General features: G+C 41.3%; 1 protein-coding gene across 6 annotated transcripts in view; it reads right to left on the reverse strand.

Annotated features, from left to right (window-relative positions):
* Positions 1–17,745, reverse strand: part of LOC133631183 (receptor-type tyrosine-protein phosphatase mu-like) — a 578,559-nt gene that overhangs the window by 41,159 nt on the left and 519,655 nt on the right. The window lies entirely within an intron of this gene.

A 17,745-nucleotide genomic window follows, 5' to 3' on the forward strand; every position in this document is an offset into this window, starting at 1 on the left:
GAACAACAGGCTGAATAAGTGTACGTTATATGAGGCATAAATAACCAACTGGTATGTTAACGTAACATATTATGGTAAGAGTCATTCAAATAACTATAACATATAGAACATGCTATACGTTTACCAAACAATCTGTCACTCCTAATCGCTAAATCCCATGAAATCTTATACGTCTAGTCTCTTACGTGAATGACATCAATAATATTATTTGATATTTTAGGCTAATGTGTTAATCATTTCACACATAAGTCGCTCCTGAGTATAAGTCTATGAAACTATGAAAAAAACTGCGACTTATAGTCCGAAAAATACGGTATATATATATATATATATATATATATATATATATATATATATATACATACATATATATATATATACACATACATATATATATATATATATATATATATATATATATATATATATATATATATATATATATATATATATATATATATATATATATATATATATATATATATATACACATATATATATATATATATATATATATATATATATACACACATATATATATATATATATATAATATATATTGTCAGGAAGAAGAAGAAGCTGTTGTAGCGTGCATACACACACTACGTCACATGATGACCACTGCCTGGATGAATGCAGCCTTTTTTAATTCAAAGTGTGTTTATATATATATATATATATATATATATATATATATATATATATATATATATATATATATATATATATATATATATATATATATATATATATATATATATATATATATATATATATATATATATATACACACTACCCTTCAAAAGTTTGGGGTCACCCAAACAATTTTGTGTTCGAGCCTTCATTTCTAAGAACAAGAGTAGACTGTCGAGTTTCAGATGAAAGTTCTCTTTTTCTGGCCATTTTGAGCGTTTAATTGACCCCACAAATGTGATGCTCCAGAAAGTCAATCTGCTCAAAGGAAGGTCAGTTTTGTAGCTTCTGTAACGAGCTAAAGTGTTTTCAGATGTGTGAACATGATTGCACAAGGGTTTTCTAATCATCAATTAGCCTTCTGAGCCAATGAGCAAACACATTGTACCATTAGAACACTGGAGTGATAGTTGCTGGAAATGGGCCTCTATACACCTATGTAGATATTGCACCAAAAAGCAGACATTTGCAGCTAGAATAGTCATTTACCACATTAGCAATGTATAGAGTGTATTTCTGTAAAGTTAAGACTAGTTTAAAGTTATCTTCATTGAAAAGTACAGTGCTTTTCCTTCAAAAATAAGGACATTTACATGTGACCCCAAACTTTTGAACGCTAGTGTATATATACATATAAAAATGGTTGGTCAATCAAAATGAAGAGATAGAAAACAAGGAATGGATGTGTCTATAAATATACATTTTTATTGATAAACAGCTCAGCTGCTATTGATCTTGAGTGGTATCAGCGGACGCCAACTAGGAGCTTACAGTCATTTTACTTTTTCATCGTCTTTGTTCCGTTTCATGCGGCCTTTCTTGTTTCACTCTACCTCTGCAATAACAATCGTGTTAAACTTTTGATAAAACACTTCTGAGACTCCCGACAGCTTCCGCGAGAAAGTCTTTTTTTTTTTTCAAGAGTTGAACTCGTTTTGTTTCCAGTCAGTCTCACACTTTTCCAAACAACCTCTGAGAATCTCCCGTCCCAGTCAGTGTGCCGTCGCCAACCAACTGGAAGCTCGGAGCGCCCACCCGTCCGCCTCCCACACTTGTCCCCCGAGGGAGTGGGAGGGAAAGTCGGTGGCGGTGGACGCTGCGCTACGGCGAGAAGTTTGGGCGAGTGAGAAGCGGGACAGCTGGTGTGTAGGTAGTTAACAAGCACAAAACACTTGGCGCTATCATTATTATTATTGTTATTCTTACTATTATGCTTTCATTATTTCATATGCGAGTGGAGACCAGATGACAGGAAGCGGACTTTTTGAATACAAACTATAAGTACAGATAATTAAAGTTACTTGTATTTGTACACAAAAATGTTGGAATATTAACTGTGAGATTAGCGTGGGACATAACATTATAATCGCAGTGTTGGTACAGAATGCATCCCACATCATAATTCTGTTTTGAAAGTTTGGATGTTCAATGTGATGTCAATCAATATATTCCCCAAATTATATTCCTCATCTACTGCGTAGGACAAAATATAAGACATTTGTGTTGTATCATGTGTCACGGCTGGTTACAACTCCTGTGTTTAGTGTTTGTTCCTGTCCTGCGCTCTTATTTTGGTGGCACTTCCTGTTGTGTTGGTGTTTTCTTGTAGCTGCTTTACGCCTGCCTTCGAGCACTTTTCCCCTCACCTGTTTTCTGTTTGTGATTAGCACTATTTAAGTTGAGCTTGTGACACCATGGGTTTGTCGGGACATTGTTATCTGTTTTCTGGTGACTACAGACGATCTTTTTTCACGCCGCGCTCTAGTACGTTCCTACTTTGTGGACGCCGTATGCGTTCCAACATTTTGTTACGTGTCTTTCATAGTCTGGCCGTTTAGAGCACTTCCCTTCTGCTCTCGCCTTTTCGTCTTCAGCGGGTCCTCCCACGACGCCGCCATCTTCGTTTTCAGGGGTCCTCCCACTACGCCGCCATTTTCGTCTTCAGCAGGTCCTCTCACGACGTCTTTGTCTCCAGCGGGTCCTCCCACGACGCCGCCATCTTCGTCTCCAGCGGGTCCTTCCACGACGCCGCCATCATTGTCTCCATTGGGCTTATTGTCGCCTCTCGTACTGGAATCAGTTCCAGGTTTCCTGCCGCACAAACGGCCATCAGGCGCCCGCACGCTAGGCCCAGGACCCGGGCATGGACGGTGGCAGCTGCTGATGCGCCGTGGCCACTAGCATCCGCCTCCTCGTCGGCCACGGATGTGGTAGTGTCGTGGTTGCCCGCCTTGCCAGCTGCGGTGGCCGCCATCTGACTCTTCCCCAGTTGTTGCGAGGACATATGGCCAGGCGACCCACGGCCTAGTCCTCCCTCCGCTCTCCCGTGACTTTGGACTTTTTTCTTTTTGTTTTCTAGAACGTTTGGTATCCGTTTTGTTGGTTGTGGGCATTCTGTCACGGCTGGTTACACCAGGCCGTGACTTATGTTGCGTTTTGTTAGTGTTCTCCTGTGTTTAGTGCTTGTTCCTGTCCTGCGCTCGTATTTTGGTGGCACTTCCTGTTGTGTTGGTGTTTACTTGTAACTGCTTTACACCTGCCTTCAAGCACTTTTTCCCTCACCTGTTTTCTGTTTGTGATTAGCACTATTTAATTTGAGCTTGTGGCACCATGGGTTTGTAGGACATTGTTATCTGTTTTCTGGTGACTACAGACAATCTTTTTTCATGCCGCGCTCTAGTACGTTCCTACTTTGTGGACGCCGTCTGCTCCACATTTCATAGTAAGTGTTTTTTTGCTGCGTTCCAGCATTTTGTTATGTGTCTTTCATAGTCTGGCCGTTTAGAGCACTTCCCTTCTGTTCTCGCTTTTTGGTCTTCAGCGGGTCCTCCCACGACGCCGCCATCTTCGTTTTCAGCAGGTCCTCCCACGCCGCCGCCATTTTTGTCTTCAGCAGGTCCTCCCACGACGCCGCCATCTTCGTTTCCAGCGGGTCCTTCCACGACACCGCCATCATTGTCTCCATTGGGCTTATTGTCCCCTCTTTTCCTGGAATCAGCTCCAGGTTTCCTGCCGCACAAGCGGCCATCAGGCGCCCGCATGCTAGGCCCAGGACCCGGGCATGGACGGTGGCGGCTGCTGGTGCGCTTTGGTAGTTCTATGGTCGCTTGCCTCGCCAGCCGCCATTTGACTCTTCCCTGGTGGTTGCGAGGACATATGGCCAGGCGACCCATGGCCTAGTCCTCCCTTCGATATCCCGTGACTTTGGACTTTTTTTGTTTTCTAGAATGTTTGGTTTCCGTTTTGGTGGGGGGGTTAGAGATGGGCATTCTGTCACGGCTGGTTACACCAGGCTGTGCCTTATGTTGTGTTTTGTTAGTGTTCTCCTGTGTTTAGTGCTTGTTCCTGTCCTGCGCTCTTATTTTGGTGGCACTTCCTTTTGTGTTGGTGTTTTTTCGTAGCTGCTTTACGCCTGCCTTCGAGCACTTTTCTCCTCACCTGTTTTCTGTTTGTGATTAGCACTATTTAAGTTGAGCCTGTGACACCATGGGCTTGTCGGGACATTGTTATCTGTTCACTGGTGACTACAGACAATCTTTTTTCATGCCGCGCTCTAGTACGCTCATACCTTGTGGATGCCATCTGCTCCACATTTCAAAGTAAGTGTTTTTTTTCTGCGTTCCAGCATTTTGTTATGTGTCTTTCATAGTCTGGCCATTTAGAGCACTTCCCTTCTGCTCTCGCTTTTTGTTTTTGCTCCTTTAATTAATAAATACCCCTTTTCACTTCACGCTGCTACCTCATTCGTCTGCATCCTTAAAATCACTACAAACTCCGGTGTCTCCCACGACGCCTGGCTTGTGAAGTGAAGTGAAGTGAATTATATTTATATAGCGCTTTTCTCTAGTGACTCAAAGCGCTTTACATAGTGAAAACCCAATATCTAAGTTACATTTAAACCAGTGTGGGTGGCACTGAGAGCAGGTGGGTAAAGTGTCTTGCCCAAGGACACAACGGCAGTGACTAGGATGGCGGAAGCGGGAATCGAACCTGCAACCCTCAGGTTGATGGCACGGCCACTCTACCAACCGAGCTATACCGCCCCATTGTCATCGCTTGACATCATGTTGTAATTGTAGGCCTGTTCGAAATAAACTCAAACCATAACCCTGACATTAGGCGACGACCTGTCTTTTTCCAAGACCAGCTTTTAGAATAATAGTTCAGTTGAGTTGAATCAGTTAAGTAACTGTGTAGATTGCAATAAAAAATAAATTTCATATTTTTTAGCTGCTTGTTTGATGACCGTGCTTCGTTGATCACTATTAGAATCACAACAATTAGTGAATAGTACTTTAATACAACATGTGGCACCATTATGAAACTCTAACAGTATCAGTGCAGTGTTAATACAGTCAGTGAGTGTGCCATTAATTATTTACTAATTGCCACTAACAACCTTTGATACCACTTTTTCCAGGGTGTTCTATTTCACCAGGTCACTGGTGTGTGGGAGTGACAAGAAGAAGCTTTGACTCACTTAGAGATACTGTATAAATAAATGCTAAAGCTGTAACTCCCCAGATATAAGACGACTTGTCTTTCTCAGAGTTTATTCATGGAGAACAAATACCGTCTTACATTCGGGTTATAATAGGTAATATTACATACTAATATCATTAAACATTACACGTAAAAAGTAAAAGGTGTCTGTTAGAATAATTGTATATAAGTTATCACACAACTCTTATGCTTAAAGGCCGTTGCTCTAGTTATTATCTATTGTGCTCCAGCTGTACGTTTTCTTCTCGTGCAAGGGCACACAACTTGTTATCTTCCACTGCATGTGAGGAGTTGCCTCGCCGCAGATGTTTCCTGTCTTTCAGCTTGCTAACATCCAAAGGACGAACCAGCACCTCAACGAAGATAAGGCATATCAACATCAAGCAGACAAAGCAGAGACAGGGCGCAATCACAACGCCCCCAGCACACTCCCTTCTGAATAATCACGTATTGTACGTACTGAGCTGCTCGCATAATGTGTGACCCCTCCCTTTAGAAGCAGCCTCAGCGATGTAACTAGGGAACGTCCTGAATTGAATAAAAAGAGGAGAGCGAGGGCTGTTCCTTAGAGCGTAATGTGAGACTGTAACTGAGTGTGCAGCTCCATGCGTTCTCCACATGAGCAAAATTGAACTCTGTCTCTACCTGATACCTTGCTTCTTGTTCTGTTTAATAGATAGTTTGGTGCTTAAACCTGACAGTGTCCGCACAAAATTGGTCTAATTAATGGTGTTTTGTTAGTTGTTAAAATAGTTTTCAACCTTTACCCCGGATTTCAACTGGATGCATAACGGCTCCCGAGTGAGGCCGCCACGGCCCCGCCACAACGGCGGACTGTTTCCGTTTCCATTCTAGTCAATGTTTTAGTTTCCATGGCAGTGCCATACCGCATCACTGGCTAAATATACGCAGAGCTTCTATTTTTGCCGGCCACTGCAAAACGGCGGATCAATTTAGCTAAACTCTGCTTGTGTGGGACAGGAATTAATGAACAGACACAAAATAAATTATCAGGTTGTTGACGGCACTGAAGTCAACTTGTCAAATGTTTTCAGATGTAATTTCCCTTGTTTATACAAATGGATGAAGATGTGGATTCTGGAGGTCCAAAATCAAAGAATCACAACACAGGCATATCCTGGACAGCTATATGGGGGCCTGTGTCAAACACCAGCTAATACGGCATGCGATGTGTGTGTGTGTGTGTGTGTGTGTGTATGTGTGTACAACGCTTGCCTGGGATGAAGTTACTGTTGTGTCGTTGCTTGCTCCAAATACAAAAATAAAGTCGTTCTGCAAGGCAAAACTGTCGTCTTTTCCATAAGTCAAGTAAAGTCCGTGGCGTCACAGACCCCTGCCTGTGGGTATTGGTAGATGGCAAAGCTGGAGACGTTCCGCGGTGTTGTCATTCAGCGGCCGTCACATATCATAAATGGCAGGACCAATTTTATTAGCTTCTGCTCCTGTGGAAGGACGAAAGAAACTGTGGTTCGCTTTACCACAACTCCCCTCATCTCATGTTTACACGCGTTTTCACCAGCACTCATCTGCGATTTCATCTGCGCTACTTCGCTGCATGGCGGAGCCGCAACAATGTGCGTCAGAACAGTGATTCCCAGAGCCCCAAAAAAGTCTGCGGGCTATAAAGCGTTTTCTATTGGGGCTCCAGTACTATGGAATGCCCTCCCGGTAACAGTTAGAGATGCTACCTCAGTAGTAGCACTTAAGTCCCATCTTAAAACTCATTTGTATACTCTAGCCTTTAAATAGACCCCCCATTTAGACAAGTTGATCTGCCGTCTCTTTTCTGCTCTGCCCCTTTCTTCTGCGTGGAGAGTTTATCAGGTGACCACAGATGAGGCGCTAGCTGTTCAAGGTAGGGACCCGGGATGGACCACTCATCTGTGCATCCGTTGGGGACGTCTCTGCGCTGCTGTCTTGTCTCCACTCAAGATGAATCCCCTGCTGGCCCCACTATGGACTGGACTCTCACACTATTAACTAGATCCACTCGACATCCATTGGAATATTGGATCGTGAGATCGACAGGCGGATCGGTTCGGCGTCTTCAGTAATGCGGACGCTGTATCGACCCATTATGGTGAAGAAGGAGCTGATCCAGAAGGCAAAGCTCTCAATTTACCGGTCGATCTACGTTCCCATCCTCACCTATGGTCATGAGCTTTGGGTTATGACCAAAAGGATAAGATCATGGGTACAATCAGCCGAAATGAGTTTCGTCCGCCGGGTGGCGGGTCTCTCCCTTAGAGATAGGGTGATAAGCGCTGTCATCCGGGAGGAACTCAAAACAGAGTAAAGCCGCTGCTCCTCCACATTGTGAGGAGCCAGAGAGGTGTTTCGGGCATCTGGTTAGGATGCCACCCGAACGCCTCCCTAGAGAGGTGTTTAGGGCACGTCTGACCGGCAGGAGGCCACGGGGAAGACCCAGGACACGTTGGGAAGACTATGTCTCCCGGCTGGCCTGGGAACGCCTCGGGATCCCGCGGGAGGAGCTGGACGAAGTGGCTGGGGAGAGGGAAGTCTGGGCTTCTCTACTTAATCTGCTGCCCCGGAAGAAAATTGATGGATGGATGGATGATAGACTTTGATTTCTGGTTGGGATTGGCGGACGGTGGAGACGTGGCATTCGCACCCTATTTGTGCTATTGTGAGGTTTTAATTATCCTTTTCCATTCTTTGTAACTAAACTACTGTGTATAACAATTTTCTTGTGGATCAATAAAGTTTGTCTAACTCCAAGTCTAAGTCTGAAACAGGCGGACATAGTTTCCGCATGGCTTCTGCAATAGAGTTGTGGTCTGTGCGTGCAGTGATTTGTGTGGCCAGATTTTTATATTTTTTACCATTCACACACATTAAAAGTTGATGATGTTGACGAATGAAGGTTACAGCACGCAGAAAAATTGTTGTTTATTTCAACGACGTAGCCTAAAAAATGGATTGAGGCTGCGAGTGTGTTTTAACCGACTACTCGACAGACAAACTAATCAAGGATTACCCAATTACAAAAAAAAACGTAAAGAAAAATTCGACAAACTACCTTTGTGCACAATGATTTTTGAAAACGTTGGGAATTGAGTCTTTTTTTGTGTCATTTGTGGTGAATTATTGAGTTATTCAGCGAGTGTAGAGAACAGGCACTGCTAGCAGGTTAGCGCGCTAATGAGGACTATTTTGCATCGGTGTGCCACAAACGAGTGAGACAACCTTGCCGAGGGGCTGCTCAAAGTCTCGAAGACTGAAGACGTGGGAGAAGTGAAAAGTGTTCTCTCGCTCAGGGAACGCCAAGGTGAGAGCGCCATTTTTTTTTCTTCTTTTCTTCAGACGTTTGGAAACGCGCTTCACTGAAGAGTTCCTCCTGACTGTCAGGGCCGAGGATGATGCTGCCGCAGCGATTCGCTGACAGTCGTCAGAAGCGAGGAGTGTGACGGCGGTGGAAATCCCAAAGCCAGGTGAGCACGGCGCCGACGCAGATCAACGGGTGCCTAAACAGATCGCCGCGTTCCTCTGGCGCCCGTTATTAAATACAGGCGCCAGAATTCAGCATCAAGCACACTCGCTTAGCATTGATTTGTTGGCTCTCAGGTTGCCAGCCTGTAAATAATCCAACTTTCAGCCTTTAAATCAAATCAAATCAAATCAACTTTATTTATAAAGCATTTTTAAAATTTACCACAGGGGTAGCCAAAGTGCTGTACAATGGGCAGGTTAAAAATAATACGAGAACCGAGCAAACACAACACAACACAAACAGAACACGATAAGAAATAAATAAATTAAATATAAAAACATAAAAACAGGTTGACAGCAGGTGTATTATGGGGTGCCATTGCAGGATGGACATCACTCAGTGTTAAAAGCCATGGAATAAAAGTATGTTTTTAAGAGAGATTTAAAAACAGGAAGGGAGGAGGCTTGTCTAACACTCAGAGGTAGGTCGTTCCAGAGCTTGGGAGCAGCAGCAGCGAAAGCTCTGTCACCTCTAAGCTTCAGCCTTGTGTCCGGGACCGTCAGTAGCAGCTGATCGGCTGATCTTAGGGATCGGGTGGGGCAGTAAGGCTGAAGGAGGTCGGAGAGATATGTTGGCGCGAGGTTGTTTAGACATTTAAAAACAAATAAAAGGAGTTTAAAATTGATTCTGTAACGCACAGGGAGCCAGTGAAGGGACGCTAATATAGGGGTGATGTGCTCACGTCTGCGGGTCTGTGTTAGCAGACGAGCAGCAGAGTTCTGCACGAGCTGCAGGCCGGCGAGGGAGGCCTGGCTAATGCCTACATACAAGGCATTGCAGTAGTCTAAACGAGTCGAGATAATGCTAATGGCCTGGCTAATGCCTACATACAAGGCATTGCAGTAGTCTAAACGAGTCGAGATAAAGGCGTGGATTAATTTCTCCAGATCATGTCCTGATAGAAGCGGTTTCACTCTCGCTATTTGGCGTAGTTGATAAAAGCTTTTTTGTACGACGCTGCTGATTTGTTTTTCGAATTTAAAATCTGAGTCGAACTTTACCCCCAGGTTTGTGACACAGTCGCTGAGATACGGGGTCAGAGTGAGGGAGGGGGAGCGACTTGGACCGAACAACATAACTTCTGTTTTGTCTTCCTTTAGGCTCAGGAAGTTAGCTGAAAGCCAGGCTTTGATGTCGTGCAGGCAGTCAATAAGACGTTGAACCGTGTTATTTTGTGCCATGGGAAAATAAATCTGGCAATCATCGGCATAAAAATGAAATGCAATATCGTACTTCCTAAAAATAGAACCAAGGGGGAGAAGGTAAAGCGCAAATAAGATTGGGGCAAGGATTGAGCCCTGGGGAACCCCATGTGGTAAAGGAGCTGTGGAAGACATAAAACTGTCTATTTTTACACAAAAACTCCTGTCGGTTAAGTTCGACCGGAACCAGTTGAGGGCGGCGCCCTTAATGCCCACACAGTTCTCAAGACGAGTGATTAAGGTGGCGTGGTCGACGGTGTCGAAAGCAGCAGACAGATCTAAAAGCACCAGGACAACATATTTACCAGAATCAGTTGACAGGAGGATATCGTTAAAAACTTTTAGAAGCGCCGACTCTGTGCTGTGGAGGGCTTTAAAACCGGACTGGAACAACTCAGTGATACCATTATCCTCTAAGAAGGGCAACAATTGACTGTAGACAACCTTCTCTAATATTTTAGAAATGTATGGAAGATTAGAGATAGGTCTAAGGTTAGAGAGGAGAGATGGGTCGAGGCTTGGTTTTTTAAGTAGAGGTCGTACCACTGCATGTTTCAACTCTACTGGAATTATTCCAGAAGAGAGGCTACTATTGATAATGTTAAGGACACTTGATCCAATAGTAGCGACATTCCTGGCGGAGCCGTGGTGAGAAGGCTAGCGGAGGCCGGAGGGGAAGACGAAATCTCACAGGAAACGCCAACTTAGCGCGGCTGCTTGCGCCGAGCTACCCGCGCTCGTAAAAAGCGGGCCGAAGTGAGGCGCTTAATCTGCCGACTAAATGGGCTGCAGCCCTCCGTAATGAGGCGGGGTGATGAGGCTTTTATGGAGTGACAGCTGCTCCACCTGCCGTTGTCACCTTGACAAGTCCCCTTGGCAGCGGACTCTAGAGCTAACGAGCGCCGTTGTCTTCCGCAGCGCCCGCCCGAGGAGCGCATCAGCTCCACGACGACGCCTGCTTTCATCGGCTGCTCCCTTAGGACCGTGGTGGTGGTGGCGATGGCGGGGGTGGGGGTGGGGGTGTAGCTTTGGGGCGTCCTCTCATGTCGGTCTGCTTCTCGCTTGCTCGTCTGCCGCAGCCCCAGCAAGATGCCATAAAAGGCATCCAGATGTTTCCACATGTGGATGTGGGAGGAGCGCATGGGGGGGGAACTGACTAATTAGCTCCAATAAGTCAACTTTTCTTTCCATAAATGAATATGAAATTGTCAGCAGCAGAGTCGTCTTCGTTTTCGTCCACCAGATCCAAGTCTGAGTGAAGTAAAAGTGTATCACTTTGCAACATTTGAGTTGATTTCTCCTTGCTCAATTCAATAGTTTAATATAATATACTGTAAAATAGTTTTTGGTAACACTTTAGTATGGGGAACATATTCACCAGTAATTAGTTGCTTATCAAAGTAACAAAGACTTAGTTTAGAGTTATTTGGACACTAGGGCAGTGTTTTTCAACCACTGGTGTGCCGTGGGAGATGATCTAATTTCACCTATTTGGGTTAAAAATATTTTTTGCAAAGCAGTAATTATAGTCTGCAAATGATGTGTTGTTGTTGAGTGTCGGTGCTGTCTAGAGCTCGGCAGAGTAACCGTGTAATACTCTTCCATATCAGTAGGTGGCAGCCGGTAGCTAATTGCTTTGTAGATGTCGGAAACAGCGGGAGGCAATGTGCAGGTAAAAAAAGGTGTCAAATGCTTAAACCAAAAATAAACAAAAGGTGACTGCCCTTAAGAAAAGGCATTGAAGCTTAGGGAAGGCTATGCAGAACGAAACTAAAACTGAACTGGCTACAAAGTCAACAAAAACAGAATGCTGGACGACAGCAAAGACTTACTGTGGAGCAAAGACAATGTACATCCGAACATGACATGACAATCAACAATGTCCCCACAAAGAAGGATAAAAACAACGGAAATATTCTTGATTGCTAAAACAAAGTAGATGCGGGAAATATCGCTCAAAGGAAGACATGAAACTGCTACAGGAAAATACCAAAAAAAGAGAAAAAGCCACCAAAATAGGAGCGCAAGACAAGAACTAAAACACTACACACAGGAAAACAGCAAAAAACTCAAAGTAAGTCAGGGTGTGATGTGACAGGTGGTGACAGTACACCTACTTTGAGACAAGAGCTATACTGATGCATGTTTGGTTATGCTTTATCCAACAATTGCGACAACGACTTTTTACTGTCAACTGAGTTTCGTTTTTTAATGATTTCTGCTGGTGGTGTGCCTCCGCATTTTTTCAACGCAAAAAATGTGCCTTGGCTCAAAAAAGGTTGAAAAACACTGCACTAGGGGAACATATAAGGGTTAGGGTAACTAATAAGTAATAATTCTGAGGTTATTGAGGGAAGACTCTTAGTTAATGGCTTACTGGTTGTATAATAGAATAAGGCATTAATAAGTACTTAATAATGACTAACTAAGAGCCAATAATGATGCGGACACATTTGTTACTGGATACTTTCTAATACGCCATCGCCTGGAAACTGAGCTGTGCGTCTCACTTTTCCCTGGATCTCCCTCTGGACTCTGACTGCCTCCCTCAATCCTTGACTTCCCCCGTTTTGGACTCGGACCTGTAGACTTCTCTCTCCCCTGGACTTCTTCGTCTCTCGTTCAACATTCACGGTAACGCTCAACAGCTAATCTACACACATTTTGTCACACTCCATTTCCTTAGTTAGTATATTTAGTATTGTTTGATTATTATATATATATATCATTATATATATAATAAAATACTTAGAGCTATACTGCTCCTTTGTGTCTGTATCGTCATCTCCCCTTAGTCTAACATAACAAGAACAAGCCCGAATGTACACATCATAATGTAGTTAGGTTGTTTTTACCCTTACATGTTGCGGTTAATCATTTGTTTGTCGTTTTTTGTATTTTCTGAATCAGTCAACTAATTGGGTGTCTATCAAGATAAAAAACAAATATCAAAATCAAATTACAGGATGTTATTTATGTAGATTGGTCATTTTCCTCGACTGATGTACTAACATCATGTGGTTTGTTTTGTACATGTGTAGTATCATCTACAAAGATACAACAAATTGTTATTGCGACATCCAGTGGACACATTTAGAACAGCAACAATTTCAGGTTAATTTTTATTAATTAAAGTTAAGTTAAAGTGCCAATGATTGTCACACACACACTAGGTGTGGCGAAATTATTCTCTGCATTTGCCCCATCGCCCTTGATCAACCCCTGGGAGGTGAGGGGAGCAGTGAGCAGCAGCGGTGGCCGCGCCCGGGAATCATTTTGGTGATTTAACCCCCAATTCAGTGGTTAGAGTGTCCGCCCTGAGATGGGTAGGTTGTGAGTTCAAACCCCGGCTGAGTCATACCAAAGACTATACAAATGGGACCCATTACCTCCCTGCTTGGCACTCTGCATCAAGGCTTGGTATTGGGGGTTAAATCACCAAAAATGATTAACGGGCGCGGCCACCGCTGCTGCCCACTGCTCCCCTCACCTCCCAGGGGGTGCTTCAAGGGTGGTGGAGTCAAATGCAGAGAATAATTTCGCCACACCGAGCGTGTGTGTGACAATCATTGGTACTTTAACTTTAAAACAAAGTGACGACACAACACAACACAACTTTAGTGTTGGTCCAACTCTTTGCATGACCAAAAATGGATCCCAAAGAGCGAGGCGGATTAGCGTCGCATGTTGGCCTGCGAGGTGGCGGCAAAGAGCAAACACAGGCTTGCTTTAATTGAGACACAGAGGAGAGGCGGCTAATGAACAGCTAATTAATGCAACTCCCAGCTCGCCCTGAGCAGACTGTCAATGCATTAAGTCCTCTCTTCACTCCACACAAATACACATCTCCTACTTTGTTTTGCTGCTCTTATTTTTTTCTTTTAAAGATAAGCATCTTTTAAAAGGGGTTTACAATTTTTTTTTTTAAATAGTCTACACCAGGGGTCACCAACGCGGTGCCCGCGGGCACCAGGTAGCCCGTAAGGACCAGATGAGTAGCCCGCTGGCCTGTTCTAAAAATAGCTCAAATAGCAGCACTTACCAGTGAGCTGCCTCTAGTTTTTAAATTGTATTTATTTAATAGCAAGCTGGTCTCGCTTTGCCCGACATTTTTAATTCTAAGAGAGACAAAACTCAAATAGAATTTGAAAATCCAAGAAAATAATTTAAAGACTTGGTCTTCACTTGTTTAAATAAATTCATTATTTTTTTTACTTTGCTTCTTATAACTTTCAGAAAGACAATTTTAGAGAAAAAATACAACCTTAAAAATGATTTTAGGATTTTTAAACACATATACCTTTTTTACCTTTTAAATTCCTTCCTCTTCTTTCCTGACAATTTAAATCAATGTTCAAGTAAATTTATTTTTTTTATTGTAAAGAATAATAAATACATTTTAATTTAATTCTTCATTTTAGCTTCTGTTTTTTCGACGAAGAATATTTGTGAAATATTTCTTCAAACTTATTATGATTAAAATTCGAAAAAATTATTCTGGCAAATCTAGAAAATCTGTAGAATCAAATTTAAATCTTATTTCAAAGTCTTTTGAATTTCTTTTAAAATTTTTGTTCTGGAAAATCTAGAAGAAATAATGATTTGTCTTTGTTAGAAATATAGCTTAGTCCAATTTGTTATATATTCTAACAAAGTGTAGATTGGATTTTAACCTATTTAAAACATGTCATCAAAATTCTAAAATTAATCTTGATCAGGAAAAATTACTAATGATGTTCCATAAATTATTTTTTAAAGTTTTTCTCTTCTTTTTTTCAGTTGAATTTTGAATTTTAAAGACTCGAAATTGAAGATAAACTATGTTTCAAAATTTAACTGTCATTTTTTTCGTGTTTTCTCCTCTTTTAAACCATTCAATTAAGTGTAAATATCATTAATTATTAATAATAACATAGAGTTAAAGGTAAATTGAGCAAATTGGCTATTTCTGGCAATTTATTGAAGTGTGTATCAAACTGGTAGCCCTTCGCATTAATCACTACCCAAGAAGTAGCTCTTGCTTTCAAAAAGGTTGGTGACCCCTGGTCTACACAATTTGTGTGCAAATTAGCATGAGCGCGACGTTCGTAACAATTAGGCAGCCGTTAACCTCCGGGGTCGCCCTAAGTGCTCCTCCGATGGCCACGGGAATGCTGCGATAAAATGTGCCTGGACGTGTCAGCTAATCCGCGCGTTCGTTTCTTCCTTCATTCGGCCGCCTGATTGATCGTTCCCGTCGCACGGATGGAAGGAGAGACGAAACCCGGAGAGAAGCAGCAACAAGCGTCTGAGTGTTTGTGTTTCCCGAACACACTTGACTGAGCATCACAGAGAAGTTTAAATGTGGTCCGTTGAGCATCGGCATGGCAAGTTTCCTCAGCAGGTTGAAACGTGTGCAAAACAAACAAAAGAGAACAATTACGACTAAGAAGAAGTGTCCTTGTGGAACGCTGTTGTGCATTAAGATGAGGGTTTGTTTGCACAGGCCATAACATTAGGTACACCTGTAGACGCACACCTACATTAACACACATATATATATATATATATATATATATATATATATATATATATATATATATATATATATATATATATATATATATATATATATATATATATATATATATATATATATATATATATATATATATATACATATATATATATATATATATATATATATATATATATATATATATATATATATATATATATATATATATATATATATATATTTATATATATATATATATATATATATATATATATATATATATATATATATATAAATATATATATATATATATATATATATAAATATATATATATATATATATATATATATATATATATATATATATATATATATATTGTTGGAAGCAGATCAGAATCATATCCATATTTAAGTGTTACTTCTTTCTAAAAACTCCTATAGTCATATTTAGATCAGCTAATGTCTCGTGTGGTACAAAGTGCTTGGATTCGAGTGTCCTTGGTTAGAGTCAGAGCGCTGTTTATTCTCTTTGTTGAGACTGCCATTACATTCCTAAGATAAGGAGCACAGCTAGACTGGGGAAACAGCAGGCGGGGGACAGAGGGAAGATCACGGGACTTCCGGGGGTTTGAGGGGAGACCGAGCTAGACCGATCTGGACCGGGCTGGGGAACGCTGGTGTGCTGGATTGGTCTCAGTTTGTCCTCTAAGCTTGGAGAATAAACCACAAAATACCAACTGCTGCCTGTTGATTGAATATAAACATCATCTTATTTGCCATAAAAATAATCTGGGAGAGACTAGCAATTTGAATTCCCCATTGGAGGAATGTTGGTCGACGCAACAATATATATATATATATATATATATATATATATATATATATATATATATATATATATATATATATATATATATATATATATATATATATATATATATATATATATATATATATATATATATATATATATAAACCCCGTTTCCATATGAGTTGGGAAATGGTGTTAGATGTAAATATAAACGGAATACAATGATTTGCAAATCCTTTTCAACCCATATTCAGTTGAATATGCTACAAAGACAACATATTTGATGTTCAAACTCATAAACGTTATTTTTTTTTTTGCAAATAATAATTAACTTAGAATTTCATGGCCGCAACACGTGCCAAAGTAGTTGGGAAAGGGCATGTTCACCACTGTGTTACATGGCCTTTCCTTTTAACAACACTCAGTAAACGTTTGGGAACTGAGGAGACACATTTTTGAAGCTTCTCAGGTGGAATGCTGGCTTTTCAACTTTGCGCCTATAACAATCCGAAAGGTTCTTTTCCTCTTTGGTCCGGAGGACACGACGTCCACAGTTTCCAAAAACAATTTGAAATGTGGACTCGTCAGACCACAGAACACTTTTCCACTTTGTATCAGTCCATCTGAGATGAGCTCAGGCCCAGCGAAGCCGACGGCGTTTCTGGGTGTTGTTGATAAACGGTTTTTGCCTTGCATAGGAGAGTTTTAACTTGCACTTACAGATGTAGCGACCAACTGTAGTTACTGACAGTGGCTTTCTGAAGTGTTCCTGAGCCCATGTGGTGATATCCTTTACACACTGATGTCGCTTGTTGATGCAGTACAGCCTGAGGGATGGAAGGTCACGGGCTTAGCTGCTTACGTGCAGTGATTTCTCCACATTCTCTGAACCCTTTGATGATATTACGGAGCGTAGATGGTGAAATCCCTAAATTCCTTGCAATAGCTGCTTGAGAAAGGTTTTTCTTAAATTGTTCAACAATTTGCTCAGGCATTTGTTGACAAAGTGGTGACCCTCGCCCCATCCTTGTTTGTGAATGACTGAGCATTTCATGGCATCTACTTTTATACCCAATCATGGCACCCACCTGTTCCCAATTAGCCTGTTCACCTGTGGGATGTTCCAAATAAGTGTTTGATGAGCATTCCTCAACTTTATCAGTATTTATTGCCACCTTTCACAACTTCTTTGTCACGTGTTGCTGACATCAAATTCTAAAGTTAATGATTATTTGCAAAAAAAAAAAAATGTTTATCAGTTTGAACATCAAATATGTTGTCTTTGTAGCATATTCAACTGAATATGGCTTGAAAATGATTTGCAAATCATTGTATTCCGTTTATATTTACATCTAACACAATTTCCCAACTCATATGGAAACGGGGTTTGTATATATATATATATTAATATATATATATATATATATATATATATATATATATATATATATATATATATATATATATATATATATATATATATATATATATATAGATACTGTAGGTT

This window comes from Entelurus aequoreus, linkage group LG16 (genome assembly GCF_033978785.1).
Source record: "Entelurus aequoreus isolate RoL-2023_Sb linkage group LG16, RoL_Eaeq_v1.1, whole genome shotgun sequence".
Lineage (NCBI taxonomy): Eukaryota > Metazoa > Chordata > Actinopteri > Syngnathiformes > Syngnathidae > Entelurus > Entelurus aequoreus.